Here is a 16,905-nt window from a genome sequence, read left to right as displayed (position 1 = left end):
GTCTACGACAAGCCATTCCACTCTATCACACTTTACTCCACTTTACACTAACCCACTTCAGTATACTCCACTATACTCCACTTTATCCCACTCTACACCACTGTACTATACTCAGCTCTACACCGCTCCACTGTTCAACACTCATAGTTATAACTTTCATTTACAATTTATCCACCACCTTTAATTTATTATAAGTAGCAATTCTGCGGATGATGTCATCAGTGATGTAATTTGAGATATCATCAGTGATGTCACTGACCATGTTATGAGTGATGTAATTTGTGAGGTCATAAGCAGTGCATTGTGGAGCTATGAGTTATAGTTAGCTCAGCTAACTATAACTGCTGAATTTCCCTTATTTTGTATGAGTGAAATGTCAGCCTAACTATAATGTCCTTGTAACCTTTGTTTTTGTCAGTGAATTTCTAAGGTTTTTTAAATTCTATTTCCTAACTATAACGTCCATGTCCCCTTTGTTTTTTTTCAGTAAATTTCTATGGTTTTTCAAAATCTATTTCCCAACTATAACCTCCCTGTAACCTTTTGTTTTTTCAGTGAATTTCTCCTGGGTGTATTAGTGAGCACTGGGTTACTCCACTGGCTCCCCGTCAAGAAGAGAGTAACCTTCAAGCTACTCACCCATGCCTACAAATCCCCCACAACATGGGACCCAAATACCTCAACGAAAGAGTCCCTTTCCACGTACCCAGAAGAAACCTCTGCTCCACCGACCTCGCTCTATCAGAGACCCCGCGCATCCGCAGAACCAGAGCAGGTGGAAGAGCCTTCTCCTACATCGCGGCAAAGGCCTGGAACGAGCTCCAGTCAACATCAGACGTTCCCCTACCCTGCACACCTTCAGCCTCAAGACCTGGCTCTTCGGCTGATTCAGAGCTGCATACCCCTGCCCCCCTAGCGCCTTGAGACGCTCACGGGTGAGTAGAGCGCTCTATAAACCCCTGATTGATTGATTGATTGATTGATTGATTGATTGATTGATTGATTGATTGATTGATTTCAGTAGGGAAAATGTAGAACTGCACAGAGGTTACGTTTACTATTCCTACTGCATTCTAAGCAAGAGTTTAAGGAAAGAGTAGGGAAAGTACTTCACTTCAAACAAATCACATTTATATGTAACACCAGGAATGTAGAAAAAATATTAGGCTGTTAATAGAAAACGTATTATTAACGTGAAAAATATATATGTAATAGAAAACTGAAAACAATTCATCAATTTAAATAATTCCTATTCAAGAAAATAATTATCAAGTAATAAATAATTGTTATTCAATTATTGATTAATTAACTTCCAACCCTATTCCCTTACAAACCTAGCAGGCTGTTCCTTAGATATAACTAAAAAATCAATTATTCCATAATGTACATATTTAAAATCAATAAAATAATTAACAATTAATAATTGTTAATTAAACCCCTGCAAACCTAGCAGCCCACAACTAAAATATTAATAAAATAAATAAGTATCCATAATGTACATATTTAAAAGTCAATTAAATAACTGATTTACAAATAATAATTAATAGTTAATTCATTATTTCTTAATTAACTTCCCACCCTACACCCCTACAAACCTGGCTTCCCAAAACAAAAATATAAGTAACATAAATCAGTATTCCATATTTTACATAATTAAAAACCAATTAAATAATGAATTTACAATTAATAACACATTGTTATTGAATCATGACTTAATTAACTTCCCACCCTATACCGCTATAAATCTAAGTCTGCAAATAACATAGAATTAAAATAAATCAGTATTACCTAATTTACATAATAAATATCAATCATGTAGTTAAATACAATTTATTAAATAATTCATAATTAATTATAACCAAATTAACTTCCCACCCTATCCCCCTGCAAACCCAACAACCTGCTACAACATAATAAAATACTATTAAAAATTACAAGCTATATCGTAAAAAAATTAATAACATTTATATGAACAATGCTAACATGTAAAATTATTATATCAACTGAAACACATTCAAATAATATAAATAATATAAAAATAATATATTTATTTATTTATATAGGGCCAGATGTACAACGTGCAAAATAGCGCCTCACAAATTGCGAGTCTTTTGCGACTCACAATTTGCGAGGTACTATTTCCCATGTACAACAGTGTGTTTAACACTGTTCGCAATTCCCAATGGGGTCACAAATTGCGAGGCTCAAGAATATTAATCAGCTTCTCGCAATTTGCAAGCCCATTGGGAATGACAGGCCCTTCCAGGTATGCTGGCCTGCTGGGCTCAGCAGACCACCATGTCTGGGACTGCTTTTAAATAAAACTGTTATTTTTTTTAATGCAGCCCATTTTCCTTATAGGAAAATGGGATGCATTTAAAACAAAAAATGAAATGTTTTCGTTTCATTTTTTAAGGGTAGGTAGTGGTCCCTGGGACCACTGCCTGTCCTTAAAAATTATTTTCAGAGCCTGTCGCAAAGGATAAGGGGTACCATGTGGACCCCTTCGCATTTGCGACTCCATTACCACCCTCTTGAAGAGTGTGGTAATTTGCGAGTGTTTTGCTACGACAATTGCGGTCGCAAAACATTCGTACATGGGCTAGAGAGTCGCTATTAGGGAGGGTACGCCCCTTCCAAATAGCAAGTCTCTAAACACTTTTTTGCGAGTCGCAATTAATTTGACTCGCAAATTTGGGTTAGTACATGGCAATTCCAATTTTAGCATGCTCAAACGGATTGCTAACCTGTTTCCGCATGCTAAAATTGGTCGTACATCTGGCCAATAGAGTTTTATATAGCGCAAACGTGACCCGAATAGGGTATCAGAGCGCCTAACAGAGATATAGCGGTCCTGATTGCGACAGCAGCAAGCATCATAAATTTACAAATGAAGAACAATATAAAACAATATAAAACATTGGCCAGTAAAAGTTCTCTGTACTTACAATAGTATCTGAGACTGACCGAATAAGTTAAATTACAAATTTCTTTTATACCATCAAAGGACCCAGAGTTCAAATTTTGCTGAGCACTCGCCTGAGTAGCTTAACAAGAAGGGGACCCTGGAAAAATAAATTGTGCCGATCCCAGTGCGCTTCATTCAGGAAGTCATTGAGGGGCCCTTCTGAATTATAAATCCGTACGGAATGGGTGATGAGTCAATAGACAGATAATTAGGTGATTGTTTATAGAGAGTTATCGTAGGAATTTACCCATTATTTTTAACAACTATATTAATGAAAGAGATAATAAAAACATTGAAATTTATTAAAACCGTATTACTTACCTCAAAAACAATATTCTTGTCAACGATATTTGCGCATTACAATATATTTGTGTCACAAAATGTATTTTCTGATATTTCTGTCTCTGGAGATTTTTAAGTTGATATTTTGTTCAAACACCAAAATTTCCAATACTCCTGTTTGATTTGCTAAAGTGACTTCCAAAGCTTGTCTCAAATCTGCACAATATATGCTTCACGAGTAATTATTTCAAATGCATAACTTGTTTTAGTTTCCTTCATATTCTTTAGCAAAATATACATTTCTATCTACAATGAAAAAGAAAACAAAATCTGATACTATATTGATTAACCCTGGGCGTAGTTCGCGAAGTAGCGCTACGCGCAGCTACGCAAAGTGCACTTCGCACTACGCGAGGTACACGTAGCACTTCGCGAACTGCGTAGTACCCTGTTCGCACTGTGCAAGATGCCGTTTTCAATGATTGCACAGTGCGGACAAACATCCGGCACTGTGCAATCATTGAAAACGGCATCTTGCACAGTGCGAGCTGTAGTTTTCTGCCGCTCGAGTAGATTTTTACTCGAGCGGCAGCTTTCTCAACGCGGACTGGTAGTTTCTCATTGCGAGCGGTCGCGAGCATAAGTGACCACTGGCAATGAGAAACCTGACCTCCCCGCGTTGAGAATCTCGCCAGGAGCTTTATTTTCCACGCTCGCGATCGCCAACTTGATGTTGCTGATCGCGAACGAGGAAAAAGTCTCGCTGGGATGTCATTTTGCTTGCTCGCGGTCGCCAACTTGACGTTGAGGACCGCGAGCAAGCAAAAAATGACTGCTGCACTACGCTACGCGTGTTTGCACTGTGCTACGTGCAATTCGCGTAGTGCGAAGTAGCGCACACTACGCAAGCGTAGCGTAGTGCTTTGCCCAGGCTTAATATTGATACTGATCTCAAATACATGCATCATAAGCAGCATAATTTGTTAATCAACAACAGTCAAGAGACGTGGTTGCCATTTACACATGACATAAGAGGATAGAAAGTCCTTCTTTCAGGGGCGGCTTCTCCATTGGAGCAGACGACCATCGCTTCACTTAAATTACCCCAAAAGCCACAGGGATGTACAAAAAAATTGGTAATTCATTACCATTCTATTTTTTATCCCCCGTCCTGACCAAAGCGTTAGGATGGGGTGGGGCGGGGCCTGCTGAGTGACATCAGCAGGGACGAGGGTGGGCTTTTATGCACTGCTTAAAGTGCGCAAGTCTTTTTTGCCGGCCATCTTGCTACAGCCAACCACAAATGTGCACAAAAATCTCTAACAGTTAGAGAAAGTGCAGGCCGACAGAGTACCATGGAGCGCTGAGTGAGGCCACTTCCTCCAATCAGGGCCCGGCTCTCATACTGCATGAGAGCAGTGCCAGAATTGGTGGAGGGAGTTTCCTGGTTGCTGGGCTGCAGTCAAAGAAAGAAGATGTACGTTGCGGAGGACATCATGTTCAGGTTTATGGTTTTTTTATTTATTATTTTTACTTGCGAGCGTGAACCCCGTAAATGCCAGCCACCACTGCTGTCTTTAGAAGTATATCTGGCATTTTAGTTGAATGAAGATAGATCCCAAGTCAAGTCAATGGATTGGCTAGTGATGAAGGCAGAAGCTCTTGAAGTAGATTGGTCCATCCATAGGCCTGTAGGAAGCATCTGGTGCTCGAGAGATGTGGTTGCATTTGTCTGCATGATGGAGATTTCTGGCAACTGCATTCTGGGTTTACGCAGTCTGCAGAGTATGTAGGGAGCAGTCCCAGGGCACCATTTATTGGCTTAATCAAATTTTCATTACTCCAAGGTTGTAGTGTCTTGACTGTTTTAGGTAATCCTCCATCTAGGAAGATGTGTTGTAGATACTGCATAGTGCAGAAGGGACTTTTGATGATTCAGTTTACCCATCCTGCAAGCAATATGTTGAAGTATATGATCACTCCGAGGTTCCTCACTTCACGCATAGTGGTTGTTGAGCGTCCATGTCCCTGAGGCCAGATGGTGGAGGATTGACGATTTGTCCAAGTTCCCAACACATGACATTCTCTGCTTGTGATGCGGTGATCTTGGGTTTTTTGAGTCGCATTCAGAGGTCCATTGTTTGCAGGCATTTTGCTAGGTATCCGGAGTCAAGGTCTAGTGGATTTATAAACATCAGAATGATCAGAGTGTCATCAGCCTAGTTGAAGCAGTTAAAGGTTTTCTAATTTGAAGAAAGGCTTTGTCAGAAATGGGAAATTGTCAAAGTATTGACAGATGCTCTTTCCTACAACTTCCTGACTCTCCCACCTCAAGGGAGCTCTGTTTCTGATCACGTAGCCACGGCTTGTTCGATGCTGGCTGACATGGTGTACCCCACACCCAAAAACAGTGTCCCTAAAAGTGGAGTACTATGGTCAAAGTCACCCCCAGGTTTCCTCCAACTGATGGGTGCAGTCAGACACTGAAATATTGCATCCGCCTGCTGGGAAGTCTCTGGTCCATCTTCAAATTACTGCAGGTCTCTCTGCATTCAAAGACAAATAGGCATTTTCAAAACAACGATTCGTTTTCCACTGCAACACTGAAACAGAGTACGGGCATAAGGTTACACAGGCGCTGTGGAAGCACATTTTGTATGTAATATGGCGCACAATCTCTTACTGCACTGGGCACACTCAATAGATATTTTAAATTATTACAACCCTTGGAGGTATTTTGAATAAAAGTTTGAGTAGTGTTCAGAGCTAGAACCTCCTGTCCCACCATTAGGCCGGCCAAGGTGGAGCACTAACTCGGCCAAGGAAGGTGGTGATTCAACCAGTGGATCTACCTTCTTTGGTAGAGATAGCTGTATGAAAGATAGTCTTACGTGTAAAAAGCAAATAAGGTATCCCTAACAGGCTGAGGACGGCCACTGAGGTAGTTAGGGAGGCAAGATATGTGAGCACTGACACTGTACCCCTAAATTGAGGTCACACTTCTAGGCCCACAGCAGGGTGCAAAAAATCCAGCATCCTACACCAATAATGGCGAAATTTCCCCCAAGAATGTTTCCTCCAAATGTATCCTCCCACGACAGAGACAGCCAATTTGTTGAAGAACCTCTGTTGCCATGACAGAGAACTCAGCCTCAGCATCCCAGCATCAGCATCAGCAGCATCCCACTGCCAAAGTGGACGAGGACGCAGATCCGCCACATTAGGAGATGGAAATTCCACTGATAAATCTATATCATCCTGGAAGTCTCTCAGTAAGAAGTATGATTTATATGAAACACTTATCTGTCAGAAAAAGAGAACTGCTAGATATTAACTCATCTAGTTTCTCCCCTGAAGGATGAACACTGTTTTATAAGCTAATGATCATCCTGTGGTAATCAGTTGTGAATGCGATAGGATTGAGTTATGGTGTTTGAGAGGGAGACGTGTCTACAAAATATTTCATTCAAAATTCAGCGTTTTACATACAATTTTCTGTTATTGCCTACACGTCAGAGTGAAACATTACACCACAAGATGAACTCTCAGTAAATATTTTGCAAATGGGACTTTGCTCTGAGATTTGAATTTTATTTATTGTGCTCCAACAATAGATAAATCAAAGCGATTTAAAAAACGTTTGCTGTAATGCGCCTCCTATTATTTTTCATCTGTCATCCTCTTCTATCAGCAGCAATTCCAATGTAGAATGTTTGGATGGAAGCTCGTGTTAACGGTATCCCTCGAGGGTCAATTTGTCCTGATACAACCAACGAGGCTGGGGGTTGACCGAGATGCTTATCTTTTTAATCAATAAAAGCTTATTTAAGGTGAATCGTCATCAGTATTGCAATGTTTTTTTGGTCTATAGCCTACAGACATTTAAGTATTATAAATGAAAACAGACTGGCAAACAACAACATGGACGTCATTGAAGGGTTCCCAGCGGTCGCAGCTGCTAACCCTAGCTTCCCCTTGTGACCTCTGGCACTGCCTTTGTGATCCCTGGCCCTAGAGATAGCAACATCAGTGCCAGAAATACAGCACACCTTGTCCTTGCATACGTTGGTCGGGGCTCCACTATCTTTGTTTCAGTCATTTTTTATTACACTAATTGTGAATAATAGTACATTAGTCACTATCAGTGTAATAAAACATGGAGTACAATTAGGTGGAATATGACCTTCCATGGGAGCTGAGGTAAGTAACAAAATGCTTTTAAATGTCTATTGTGTGTGTGCTCTCGGGTGTGTGTTTACGGGGAGAGTGCATGCAAATGGGAATGTCAGCGTGTGTGAAAGTGAAGGTCAAAGGGCTTGTGATTTCACTCCCGCTACCCCTGGAACTTTGGTGAATTGACCTCCATGAACAACAAGGAGTTGTGAGTGGGTCTTTTCTTGTAGCCCAGGCCACAGACCTACAGGAAGACATACTAAGTGAAGCTTGGTTGCTTTGTATTTTGCCACACGCCATAGAGCTATCTGCAGAAGTGGTTGCACGGACCTTTTAATCTGCACATACAACCTGACCTTTTTTTTCTCGTAGTTTTATATAGCGCGAACTTGACCAGAAATCAGGTATCAGAGCGTTTTACATGAGCACCAATTGCGTTACATGAGGACACGTTCACAGAGACGTTTTAAGGCATATAGGCAAAGTGGTCAATTCCCCTTGCCGATCCCTCCCCCTTCCAAGAGGGACTATGGAAAAGTAAGCTTTAACTCTCTCTAGCTCACCTCTATTTATTTCGATATCCAAACCTTTCTACTTCCCTCTGCCTACTGGATATTTGGGGCTCCTTCAGAGTTTAATCTTGTGTGTGTTATTTGACACCAGTAATTCACAAGCATTTTGTTTGAGGTGAGCATGGTAGTATGGGTGCAGTGGAGCAACATAACTTCAAGTGTTTTTATCAGTGCATGCCAATGGAATGTATTGTGTCAACCCTGTGTAACATGTCCAGCCCAGCACAAAAAGTATTGCAGCCAAGCTCACCACTGCTGGTGGATCTTGGCACATCCGCAGGCAGGACACCATCAGACTGCAGACTACGAAGTGTAAAAAAGAAAAAACAAGGCAGCAGGCCATTTTCATGTATGCACTTAAGATCCGGTATAACATGCTCATATCCATCAGGATCACCCCAACACTAATCCAATTTAGGAAAAAGAACTAGACTTACTTCTTTAAAGAACGCTACATCAAAATGCATCAAGCCTTCAACAATCCAGCTTACTCTCCTCTGACGTGTTAATTTAATAATTGTATTTTATCGTGTACAGTACTCTGCTGCCTTTTTGATAGGTTTGTGCTATAGAAATTCATATATACATAATACATGGGTGCTTTGATTGGGTCTGAAAAGGAGGGCTTTTATTTCACTCAACTGTTAATATTCATGGGCAAGTGACAATAAAGTTATATTAGTTTTGTATGTTAAGTCTCCAATCTGAGTGAAACAGCGGAGCAGGATCTAATGTGAGATCATGTCGAATGCCTCTGAGCGGTCTTATGAAATCAGCACAGCATTTTGACCGACATCCAGAGCGAATTTCATGGAATCAGTGCTTTCCATCAAAGCAGACTTCGCACTGTGGCGGGCCCCAAAACCTGATTGAGAAGGGTGTAAGAGATTGTTACTGTCCAGGAACTGTGTTAGTTGGATATTCACTACTTTCTTGATGGTTTTACCACCCCAGGAAGCAGAGAAATAGTTTGGAAATTCAGTAGGTTGTTAGGATCTGTGGTATTTTTTTTTTTTAGTAGAGTATCACATTTGCTTTTTTCCAAGCAGAGGTCACTATCCCTGAATGCAGAGAAGTGGCAAAGAGCTCATGGAATGTGGGCCCTAGGCAGTCCCCTATGAGCCTCATGAGTTGGAGGGGGGCTAGGGTCCAGGGGCAAAACCGATTTGCTTTTGATGACCATGCTTTCCATCTCCTTAACTGATTGGGGAGTGAACTGGTTAAGTTTAGTCAGAGGCTGTGGCATATAATAGCAGATGACATTGGACGGTTTTCTGGTTTGAGCTTCCAAGAGTTTATTCTGAATTTAATTTCACAGAAAGTACTTAATTTGGAGCATAGGGTGGTAGTGGGTTCAATAAGAGGTGTGGCACGTGTTGGGGTCTGTAAAGTTGTTTATGTTTAAAAAACAATTCTTAAGTATTACTATTGGCTTTAACCATTTTATTAGTATAGAATGTGTGGCGTGCCAGCTTTAGGTTTGTGTGGTATATGCTGAGAGCCTTTTTGTACTATGCTTTAACTAGAGGCCTTATATTCTTTGCGCCAAGCGCGTTCCAGTGTTTTACATAGTTTCCTCTCCTCCACTAGATACTTTCTAGCTTAAAATATTATTTATTGGATGCACTAAAGCGTTATGCTTATGAATGTATTCTCTCATGAGAACTGCTGTTGGGTTTCTGAACTGACACCTTGATTCTATTCCGACTTAGTTTAGATTAGGGAAATTTCTTTCTTGAATATGCTTTCTGTATTATTACAATATTAACTTATACTTACAATATTGTATTCTTCCTTATATTGAAATATCGATTGTTGGGTTATATTCACATCTGATGCTGATTCTTAAAAGGCTAATACTTACTTACTGACTCTTTACCTCACACACATTCTCTTTATTGACTGTAGTAAAGTCTTTAATGATTTTATCGATTTATGGTTTATGATTTAAATAACTTCTCCTTGTCGACAAAAAAAGGTCAATACGACCAATGTTGGGGGTTATTTAATGATCACACCCAAAGATTAAGATATAGGAAACCCCGCTCTGTCAATAGAGTATTGATCAGGATACATTTTTCTGTATTGCACCCTCCAGACAAAACAGCTGGAATGGGTCTGTTTGGGGTTATTTAATGATTACACCCAAAGATTAAGATATAGAAAACCCCACTCTGTCAATAGAGTATTGATCAGGATGTGTTTTCTGTATTGCGCTCTCTAGACAAAACAGCTGGTCCGGATCTGCACAGGCTAGAACAGCTTGTGTGAAAGGTTACTGATATATTGTGTTATTGAAATGATTTACTATTACTTTTTGCATTTTCTAGAAATTAATTGTGTGGCTTCTGATCTGGTATCATTCAACCCCTGGCAGGGACCCTATTTAGAGTTTGGCAAACAGGGACTGTGCAGGTGGCCCATTCACTATATTTGAAGTGCTATAGAATACAGTGAAATTCTAATAGTATTGAAGGGGCATCCACCCTGTTTGTGATGGGGTTCCTTGTCTGTTACAGTCTCTCCCTAGGCTGCTATTTTCTTCAAGGTGAAGGTAAGAAATCCCTCTTTCACCCACATGGAGGTATGCTTTTTAGTTGAGTAGGAATTCTTTCTTTGGTGATCCCTAATGAATGCCCTTGACCTTTACACTAGAAAATGGGCAGAAATGTTTTGGCAGAAGGTGGTCATAGCGCCTACAATACCCCCCTTTGTTTAGTTTTTAAATATACCTAGGGTACCTACCAATGAAAGGAAAATCCTGGAGGGCTACCCTAAACTATTTTTATATCTGTATCCACTTTCTATCCAGTAAATATAGTTTATCAAGAACTCTCTCACAACGCATGGTTGAGTCCATCTTGGTAGTACCATCTTACCAGGTTAGGGTTAGGAAGCCCATAATGAACCATGTCACGTTACAAGGGTAAAGCTTCCTTATTCAGAAATTCGGGATCTAAGATTTGAGCCTAAAGTTACAAAATACAGAATACACCTTATTATTTTGTATCTATTGTGCTCCGTACTCTTTGGGTTCATGAAGGTCTTAGCACGCCAACAAGCAAAGGTTGGCAAGGCTGTCTTGTGTATGCTTTTTCAGTCTTCTGTAACATCCTCTGGATAGCCACCGCTTGCGTGAGCACTATTTTCCAGTCTGTTGAGAGCATGTATGCATCGATATACTTTCCATGTACATATGGATCTATGGATCTATATATTTATTACTTTCTTCTAATTCAGTATATCCAATGCACTACCCTATTTCTCACCCTATACCTCTCAATATATCTTCTACCTCAACTCTCTGACTCATCTCAAACCTCTTTCTACTACTTTTTCCAATGCACCACCCTATTTTTCACCATATACCTCTATCAATATATTCTCTACATCCACTCTCTCATTCATCCCATACCACTACTATGACCCCCAAAATAGCCCTTTCTAGACTCTTCCCTACTCTACCCCTCCTTGCACCATCGGACATCTCTTTTACTATACCGACCCCCCAAAACAAGCCTTTCTAAACTCTTCTCTCTGACTCTCCCCCTCCACATCCCTTTTTACTCATCCCAAGCTGCCTTCTACCACTATGACCTCCAAAACAAACAAAAACAAAAAAAAGTCTAAATCCTTCACTGTTCTATCTCTCCACTATCCTTTTCAATCAAAAGAACAGACTAACATGTCCACTTCTCAAATTTTATATTTCATTATGCTAATTCACCACTAATGCTTTATGGGTTTCGGAGTAGCGTGCTACTTGCCAAAAGAAGAGCTTCAACACCCCATCAGGGGTAACAAGAGCTATATAAATGCAAACCTTTTTCCCTCTTCTATCCCTCCGCTATCCTTCTGAATCCAAATAACTGACTAATATCCACCACTCAAACGACGTTTATATTTCACTATACTAATTCAACACTAATCCTTTATGGGTTCCTGAGTGCGTGCTACTCGACAAAATAGAGCTTCAACACCCCATCAGGGGTAACAAGCACTATATAAATGCATACCTTTATCCCTCCGCTATCCTTCTGAATCCAAATAACTGACTAATATCCACCACTCTAATTACTTTAATATTTCAGTATACTTATTTAACACTAATCCTTTATGGGTACCGGAGTAGCGTGCTACTCGCCAAAAAAAGTTATTCGACGCCTCGTCAGAAGTAGTAAGCGCTATATAAATGCAATTACAATACAATACAAATAAAGACCTGAAATAATGTACTTAACCAGCATGCTTCAGAGTCTCAGTTTTGGTTTTTAGGGGACCTGTTTTAGACTATTCTTCCACTCTTAAGGCAATGTTTTGCATGTACAATGTTTCTATGAATGTTCTGGAACTTACATTCTGAGAGAGTTCCTTCTCTTCTTAACAAACCATGAGCATGCCCACAACACACTACTCGAGTTTACAACACTCCACTCTCCAGGATCAGTTATGAAGTAGACATTTTCGATTAGGGTGCACATGTTACCTACTGTAAGGTACTCACAAAGGAGGCACTGTTCCGTGGTGAATGTGGTCGGAGAGCGACCTACATACCCATCAAGGTAGGAAGGATAGAGGGGATAGGTCTAGGATTTGGTACTTAAGATGAGGGGAGACACAGATTGTCTCTTGTTGCCCTCACACACCCCGAAGGATGTCATGCTTCATCATCGGGCGTTTGCTCCTTCGTCGGGCCGGCGGTGCAATGCCCTACGGGTCCCCCGAAGGGTCTCTTTAGCGGAGATCTTTTAGAGAACTGCCGATGGGTGCATGCGGGTATGTGGAGGATAAGTACCAAAATGAAACAGTGAAGGTAGTGTGTGCAAGGTGAGTTAAAAGTACCTAAGGGTTACCAAAAAAACCCCCAGAAAAGTGATTTAATAACGGGGTACCCTCGGTACAATAAAAAACCCGTAGGTTAATGGTTACCAGTCGAGACGTTATGTGTCTGGGTAGCCTACAAAATGGTCGACATGTTTCACGCCTAGGGTGGTCAATAAGATCCTTGGCGTTTCATCAGGACCAGGGGTGGTGGTGATGTGAAGTGAGTGCACAGACTAAATGGCATCTGGATAGGGCAGGTTTCCAGAGCCGACACCTGAGTAACCCCCCTAGATGGTGTGGGCGTCCAACGCCGCTAGACTCATGGAGTGATTTGTTCTCCTCACATAGGTCATGATCAAAGGGGGCATAACTTACTCCACACCCACGCACAACTTGTGTAGGAGACACAACCCCCCTAGCACCTTTGTTTGATCAGTGAGAGGGCCAGTGTTACCCTACTCACTACATTTAGTCTGTGCACTCACTTCACATCACCACCACCCCTGGTCCTGATGAAACGCCAAGGATCTTATTGACCACCCAAGGCGTGAAACATGTCGACCATTTTGTAGGTTACCCAGACACATAACGTCTCGACTGGTAACCATTAACCTACGGGTTTTTTATTGTACCAAGGGTACCCCGTTATTAAATCACTTTTCTGGGTTTTTTTTTGGTAACCCTTAGGTACTTTTAACTCACCTTGCACACACTACCTTCACTGTTCATTTTGGTATTTATCCTCCACACACCCACATGCACCCATCGGCAGTTCTCTAAAAGATCTCCGCTAAAGAGACCCTTCGGGGGACCCATAGGGCATTGCACCGCCGGCCCGACGAGGAGCAAACGCCCGATGATGAAGCATGACATCCTTCGGGGTGTGTGAGGGCAACAAGAGACAATCTGTGTCTCCCCTCATCTTAAGTACCAAATCCTAGACCTAACCCCTCTATCCTTCCTACCTTGATGGGTATGTAGGTCGCTCTCCGACCACATTCACCATGGAACAGTGCCTCCTTTGTGAGTACCTCATTGATTTTTCGGAGCATAGGCACTGGACCATTAATCAGCTCCTGGTCCCCCCCTCTTCTTTTTTACGTAGTATTACCTACTGTAAGGTCAAATTTGCAATGAACTGGCATACACCATTAAATATTTCCTTTCTAAAAAGAAATGAAAAGTTTAATGGTGTACACCAGTCCATGGCAAATGTGATCTTGGCAGTAGTTAATATGTTTCTTTATTGAACTTGTTTGAGCAAAACTTGAACATAGGCATAAAGCAGTATTGCACGTATTTTCTCAAGAATTCAAACGGTGTGCATTTTGCTTAACTCACTCTTCCAAAGTGTAAACATATACCTAGGAAGGACTTTGATGCCATTGAGCTTGTATGTGTAGTCCTCTGCTGGTAGTACACTGCAACAATATTTCCATTGTCATTATACGCTTCTGTAAAGACCTCATTGGAAGTAAGCACAACTGCAGCTTTCCATCTCTACTGTACTCTTCTGTGAAGACCTCATTGGTAGTATAGTGCAACTACAGCTTTAGTTTTTCTCTTTTTTTTGTTGATTGAAGAACAAAATCCATACAGGAGGGCAAAATAACACGTACCAAAAAATAGATAATCAAGAGAGAAACAAGGCAAGCATAGGAGGAATTACAGAAAGCATACTATATATAAACATTGTTTTAAAAGAGGAGAGGGGAAGCATTATGGGAAAAAACATCAAAAATGATAACCATCTTCTTGGCCAGGCAACGTCTCACTGGATCCAAAAATGTGCCAGACATCTCTGGCCAACGTGGTAGAGAAAAAATACAACCCCACAGCACTTGGGGACGAATAAATGAATGCCCCAGAATAATTCACATCTAATCCCACACGACAGCCAAATGTGAAATACCATTAAATTTCCAAAAAACAAAGGCCCAATAACTACGTAAGGCTGAACAGGTTGCAAAAAGATGAACTACATCTGCCACCTCCACCCCACACTGGAAACAATGATCATCTTGTCTAAGCTTCATTAGCCACAAACAGCAAGGAGTATAATAAAAATCATTAATGCATTTAAAATAATGCACCTTAACTCGCAAGACGTTGAGGACACTCTGAGCGAGAAAATTGCTAAGCCTCATATCATCGGCTGTTACTACTGAGTCAAGGTGCCTGCTTAATTTGTCTGCCCTTAGCTGGAAGAGATTGTCACGGTGTTCCAATTCCACAGAAAATATTTATATGACTGACTATTATTTCCCTTCCCGGAAATCTTAAAAATTCCAAGTCAATATCATCTCTGCTAATGCCAGTTATGCGATGTTGAATTTGCTGGTGGATAAAAAAAATGATACGAGGAAGAGAAAAACGCTGAAACCTTCTTGGGAGATCTTCTTAAGAAATCCAACAGGCTATCCTGGGAGCAGCCAATATCATCTCTGCTAAGGGCAGTTATGTAATGTCAGATTTGCAGGCAACTTTAGCTTTCAAGCGCCCTTTTATTCTCCTTGAAAGACAACTGTTTGAAGGTCAATGAAACAAGCTCTCCATCTCCATTGTATTCTCCTCTGGGGACATATGTAGCCTGCACTGTGACACTTCAGTTTTCCAGCTGGCACTTCTCAAGCAATTATACTCTGATTTGAGGAAAACTGTCCATTGTATACTGCAACTGCAGCTTCCCAAGTCGTAGTTCAGTTGCCAGTAAAAACTTGTTGTCACTTCTGGTAAAATGAGGGCCAGCCCTTTACACCTTTCAGTTGAGAGAAGATTCATATCTTCTAGTCCGCCGATAACAAAATCAAATAAAAAATTCCTGATGCAGAAAAAAACTAAACGCTATAGAAGCCACGAATGAGATAAATAATGAAATGTGTGAAGACTGAGTCTACTTTTCAGATAAAATAAAGTTATTTATGCACTCCACAAAAGCAAAAGAACACATCTAAGCTGATAGAAAAAAAGTGAGAATCATATACTACTGTGGGACGATCCAAGATGTCTTCGACAAACCTCGAGCCAATGGAGGAAGAAGGCTGACCCGAAGCCCCTTTTTGTATGGACAGAGTATATACTGAATACAATAAGTTTTCAAAAATGGTGCAAGCACCATCACACGACACATCCCATACTGCTAAAAGTGCCATCGAAACCTAAAAGCATACATACATTCTCCATCTTTTCTGAGATGTATCCTCAATATGGCCATATAAAAAGACACAGTTGAACCCAGACCAATTGGCTTTACCAATTCTTCTTTATTTTCGCAAGCTAAATACCATGCAAATTAGTTCAGCTCTCCGAATTACGGGACATAATTCACTGTTAGATCTTTTTTCTGTGAAATACAGCTTTGAGACCATTGGCAAACATTCAGTTGGAAGGTCTTTAAACACAAGCAGGGAAACGTGCAGGTCTTCTACGCTCGGGGGCAATCGTGGAGTTCCAATTTACATTCCTTGGTTGCTTGCCGAGAGAACAAAATACGCATCCAATCTGTGTCACAGCCGCACTTCAAGTAAATTAACCTCTCCGAAGTCCAGAAGCTTGGAATCCGCAGCGACGGCTACTGACTGACGCGATGTCGGTGCCCGCAGGAAGGCACTTGACAGAGCCCCAACTGCCGGACAATTCTCCCTCTCATAAAGACGGAGGGAGTTAAACAACATGCGCGCGGGATTAAAGCGGCAGACAAAGGGCTCCCGCAGGTCTACGGGGTTAAAAGCTTTTTCATTACCAACCAGCGCTCGTTATGGCGTGTTTTTCGCTTTCCTGACTTTAGCTAATAAGCGTATAGGAGAGGACGGCTTGTCACTTACGTCAACGCACGTGAAAGGAGCACGCGAGGAGCAACGCAGCGATGGCAACGGAAGAGAATAGACTTCGTGGCGCGGGACGTTTATTTAAAATCCTGCCTAATAACTGTGTATGGTCGCATCAAGTATATGGGCACGCGTTGAAAACAGGTCTCTGTAGTATTTGAAATAATAAATCGGTGCTTGGAATAACACAGTCAAGACAATTATACCTTTTCAGCACAAGCTAACATCACAGCCTACGCCTGGGGCACAGTCACACCTG

Source organism: Triturus cristatus, chromosome 7 (assembly GCF_964204655.1).
Source record: "Triturus cristatus chromosome 7, aTriCri1.1, whole genome shotgun sequence".
Taxonomy (NCBI): domain Eukaryota; kingdom Metazoa; phylum Chordata; class Amphibia; order Caudata; family Salamandridae; genus Triturus; species Triturus cristatus.
This window is presented reverse-complemented; position numbering follows the sequence as displayed.